We start from the raw sequence: 6,000 nt of genomic DNA on the forward strand, positions 1-6,000 counted from the left end.
ATAGCAGCTCTGCATCACAGACAGCAATCTCATGCAGGGCGATGAATTTTATTACACTAACCCAATAAACACAAATCAACAAGTCTCCTTTCATTGTAGCCACAGCTGCACCGCCTGCAAATATCTCCAGCAGAAACATTCGTATAAACCTCATTAAATGACCCTGGGTTTTTCGGTACATTTTTGTGCATTTATTGAGTGCGTTACGGTTTTCCTGTGGAATTGAAATGACGGCAGACTGTGTTTTTGTGCAAATCTATGGGGAAAGAAAACGCAAAAGTATGCATGGTTCATGAAAAAGCTGAACTGTTTTGTCTACCTCACGATGTCCAGCTTTTCTTGAAAAGTCCGTCTTGAAAGTGTATCTGTGACCAAATAAATTTCTTCTCCTTTGTCAGCTGTTGTGAAATGAAAATAAAAAACCAGCTATCAAATACATGTGAATATATTTAAGATCGTGCAGTTTGCTACACATGTGGTTTGCGAGCTCTGACTATTGCCCTCTCTGACCTACCAATCTAAGAGGACGTGAAAATGCTGATGCGTCTGTAATCTAAATGGTTTACACAAGAGCTTCGTTCCTGTGTATTTCCTAGAACTATGGTTTGTAAAGTAATAAAAGTAAAAATGATAAATTTTATTAAATCATAAACCTTTTAAACGTTGAAGCAAAAGTTGTGATTAGGAAGAAAAATGCTGTTCATGGTATTTCAGTTGTAATGATTTTCTTCCACATCCTGGTTCACAGTTTGTCTGTGGCTTTTAAAAGTGTAAAATTAGAAAAACACCTTCAACTTCTCTGCGGCTATTAATCATCATTCGCCTATCAGCACAAATCATCATACTGAGTCTTTGTTAAGTGAATAATATAAATTTGTTTGGTTGTGCGTTATTGCAGAGCATGAGACAAAACACCCACTATAAAGGGAGGCAACATGACATTTATATTTAAAACGTAAGTTTAAAAAGGTGACTGCACTCTCCTTGAATTCATAATCGGCATATAAAATAATTCAAAGAACACATCAAATTAATGCTGATGTTACAAAAAATTGTCTGCTATTTATCAGTCAAAGCACATCATTGGTACGTGTTTTTCCAAATTGTACAAATCACGTAAAAATATTGATGCGACTGTATGCCTGTATGCGATGGATTCGAAATCTGATTGGTTTACACAAGAGCTTCGTTCTCGTGTACTGTAAGCTACAGGCGCCCATGTGCTGATTTTGAAGCCTAATGCAGATGCCTTTGACCCCGGCAACACATGATGTGTAACTTAAATCTGACTGGATATAAACTCCAATGTAAACTGAGAGAAAAACAATGAATTAAAAATATTGGGAGTAATTAAATACATATTCATGGACAAAAATAAATTCAAACCTAAGTCAGGGGTTTAATCTAGCAGAGAGCTGCTTGCTGGCCCTGACAGCCCACCCTGCATTATATACAGTTATGCCTGGGACACACAAAGACTATACAACAGTCTGAAAAACTGTACTATACATGGTCATTGAAATATTTCTGTGTGGATTTGGATCATCGTCCATATGGTATTTGTGTCCAGTATACGGTTTCCCGAAAGCTCACGTTCCTTAACATTAAGCTTTACTATTTATTTTTTACATTTGCCTAAGATTTTGGATTGTACATAGCAGCAGCTGTAATCAGCAGTTGCACTGCAAGGTCACCTCCTATAGGGGCTCATGCTCAGCAGCTTCAGCAGATCTCCAACAGCAGACGAGGCATTTAGAGAATCGACAAGTCTCAATCATAAACCATAAAAAAATACTACAGTGAGTAACCTGATACACAACACAAACCTGGAAGTAAGTTTGTCAACCAGGAAGAATTTCTCAACCAGGGCTTATCTTAGTAGCATGATGCTGGTTTCCTCTTTGTGGAGAAAAAAACATAGCAAGATCCAGTCATGCATTGCTTACAAAGGTCTGAATTTGCTAACCATCAGTAAGAAGTACCCACTTCCTGTTCTACTAGAGGAAGCTAATGGACAATTGTTTGTACATCAGTCTTAAGTTCCATTAAATACATATAAATACATATATTTCTGGGCGATATCCTGGATGAAGATGTTGAACATCCTGGCTACAAAGTCATATAACTGAACTTTATAAATGTTCCTGGGATTCACCAACTTCTACCAATGTTTCAAAGAGACTTTTAGCTCTGTGGCAACACTATTTATTGTCTCAAACACAAACCAAAGAACTGCAGTTATCCTTTGCAGCATTGCGCAATGCATCAAAGGTTTATTACCATTTATCTGCTAAAGCATGAAAAGCAGCTTTATTCCAAAACATTCAGTACTTTTAGTTCTTTGTCATTTTTTCCTGAGCAAATCCCATGTGTATCAAAAGTGTACAGTGATTAAAACCCACACACATGGTATAATGTAAAAAAAAAAAAAATCATAGGTGAGATAAAGACAATTGTAGCATTTTTTCTAAAACCACTCCAGGAATATACACACACACACACATACATATATGTTCCTATGACCAAATCTGCAAGTCAAATTCATTATAATTTTTTAAAGTCACTCATTATTTTTTATCAGCTACAAATTCATTTTACCAATGCAAATACATTGTTATTGCTTTCAATTAAACATGTTTATATATATATATATTTTTATTCAAAAGAGCACAATTATATAAACGAATACTAGGAGTATTATAAAAGCTAAATGTTTGCTTTGCTTCCTAGTATTTTATCTAAATAATAATTGATCACCCTCTGAAAAAATAATATTCAATTAATAAGGAAAGCGGGGAAGATACATTGCATAAGCAGTACACAAACCAGAACAACCAACTAAGAAAAAAAATACAATGTGAGTTTATAAAAAATGTTTTATAATTTTTAAAAAAGAGATGAAATTCTGATATAATGACAAAAATAATTCTTCATCATCCAGACACTTTACTGCCTTTTGTGGTGAAATGTGATGTTTTTTGTCATTCAGAGAACAAAATCCCATCTGTTTCCCTAGTTCCCTTAAATCTGCCCACAGTCATCACTGTATTATTCAATGTCTTTCTTTGAAACAGTGCTGGTTTCACATCCTTCACTCGTTTATTCAGTATTGCAGCATTTGGTCGACTTCTTGATTTACTGCCAAGTCAAACCTTGTGCTATCATGACATTTAATTTTCTCATCCACTGTTATTTTGTGGCCTTTTTTCTTCTTGTGCAAACATCCCATGCTGTTGGACCGCTATGTACTTTGCAGTAATCTGTTTCAAAAGCACATTTTTCTCTGGGTTCAAAACACCAAATTCGTCAGTTCTTTTAACAGATTTAGATTAATATCTATATGCATAATATGCATTCTCAGCAATAATTTGTGTCAAAAGAAAAGAACATGCACTCTTCTCTTTTAGTAGATTTTAGAACATTCTCTGAAACTGTGCTCCTGTAGTGTACTAAAGTAGTTTCTTATAAAACTCATGTTTCATGTTACTGACCATTTCAGTTCACACACAGTGGAAATAAAAAAGTCTACACAACCTTATGAAATTGCAGGTTTTTAAAATATATAGGCAGAAATAACAATGAAATAAATGTCAGACGTGTTACATGTTTAATGCAATATTCTACAAACAAAAATCCAGGGAAAAAATATAATAATTGGGAACATGTAAAAAACAAACAACCTGATTGCTTAAGTCTGCAAACCAAACCAGTTCGCAGCAACTTCTGCGGTGTCCGCCACTGGCACACGACCTTCCTCATGCCCCAGGTTTTGCGTACCTGCCAAAGACTTCCCTCCACCAGACCTCCTCCACCCACCCTGGATGGGTTGCGAGGCCTTCCTCGGAGTGCCCTGGCCCACCTGGCGAATAAGGCAAATACACAAAATAGCGCCGCCAGTAAACCTGTTGTATATTACACACTGCGTTGTGTAAAAGACGTAAAGCGTGTGTGTTTATATCAACATGAAATGATGCAAGAGCTCTGTGCTTGTCTCTGTGCTCAACATCTCCCTGAGCAGCAACTTTGTTCCTACGTGCCTCAAGACGTTGACCATCGTCCCTGTGCCGAAAAAGTCTACTGTCTCCTGCCTCAATGACTATCGTCCTCACACCCATCATGATGAAGTGCTTCAAGAGGCTCGTCATGAGGCACATCAAGACACAGCTTCCACCCTCACTGGACCCCATGCAGATTGTGTATCGTCCAAACCACTCCACAGACGATGCCATCTCTACAACCCTCCATTTGGCCCTCACCCATCTGGACAACAAGGACATGTATGTACGAATGCTGTTCATAGACTTCAGCTCAGCATTCAACACAATCGTCCCATAGCACCTGATTGAGAAGTTGAGCCTACTGGGCCTGAACACCTCCCTCTGCAACTGGATCCTGGACTTCCTGACTGGGAGACCTTGGTGAGTTCGAATCGGGAACAGCATCTCCAGCAACACCACACTGGGACTGGGGCCCCTCAGGGCTGTGTGCTCAGCCCACTGCTGTTAAATCTGCTGACTCATGACTGTGTAGCAATCCACAGCTCGAACCACTTCGTTAAATTCGCAGATGACACGACCGTGTTGGGTCTCATCAGCAAGAACGATGAGTCAGCATACAGAGAGGAGGTGCACCAGTTAACAGCCTGGTGTGGAGCCAACAACCTGTCTCTGAACGTTGACAAAGCCAAAGAGATGGTTGTGGACTTTAGGAGAGCTCATTGATGGATCCTCAGTGGAGATCGTCAAGAGCACCAAATTCCTTAGTGTTCATCTGGTTCATCATAACCTCACCTGGTCACCCAACATCAGCTCCATCACCAAGAAAGTCCAGCGGCGTCTTTACTTCCTGAGAAGGCATCTACATCTCCCTCCCCCACATCCTGACCATGTTCTACAGAGGGACCATTGAGAGCATCCTGAGCAGCTGCATCACTGCCTGGTTTGGGAACTGCACTATTTCAGATCACAAGTCCCTACAGAGGATAGTGAGGACGGCTAAGAAGATCATCACAGTCTCTTTCCCCTCCATCATGGACATTTACACCACACACTGCTTCCGAAAAAGCCATCAGGCTCCTCAATACACAGAACTGAACTGGAACTCTCTCACACACACACACACACACACACACACACACACACACACACACACACACACACACACACACACACACTCACTCACTCAACAGTCTTTATAGTCCTCTTTTCGCAGTACTGTATATTTAGAGTATACAGTAGGTTTACTGGTTGGCACTATCTTGTGTTATGTGTATTGTCCCACTCTGTCTTGTGTTGTCTGTCTGTCTGTACTGTTTGTCTGTACTGTCTGTCTGTACTGTTTTTTGTCTGTACTGTCTGTCTGTATTGTTTTTTGTCTGCACTGTTTGCACTAGGTTGCACTCGAAGCACTTTATGTAGCGTTATGTTGTGTGTTGTAGCTCTATGTTGTTTGGTGTAGCACCAGGGTTCTGAAGGAACGTTTTCTCGTTTTTCGTGTATAGTAGAAATGACAATAAAAGCCTCTTGACTTGACTTGACTCCTATTGGTTCTTGGTTTAATGGCTATAATAGGAGAAGTCACACTGCAGGAGAGTTTCTGAAATCTTTTCTGATTTTCAAAACAGACGACCAAATTGTGGTCAAAATCACACAGTGTAAGCGTGGCATAAGAGAAATGGACCACAAAGAGTTGCCAAATAAACTTTAATTGAAAGAGACTTAATTGTTGAAAGGTCCCAATTAGGAGAGCTATATAATATTATCAAATATCAAAGGCACTGAATGTACTATGGAACACTGTCAAAACCGTCATTGATAAGTGGAGAACATGTGGCACCATAGAGGCAAATCAGAACAAACTTTCAAAGTTGATCAGAGGGTTTCCTCTAAGAGGCAGCATTTCTGGCAGGTACTGGTCACTTCTTGCATGTGACTACAATCTCCTGTATTTTGCACAAGTCTGGGCAGTGGGGCAGGGTGGCAAGATAGAAAACATTTCTTA

This window comes from Silurus aristotelis (genome assembly GCF_946808225.1).
Source record: "Silurus aristotelis genome assembly, chromosome: 20".
Classification (NCBI taxonomy): domain Eukaryota; kingdom Metazoa; phylum Chordata; class Actinopteri; order Siluriformes; family Siluridae; genus Silurus; species Silurus aristotelis.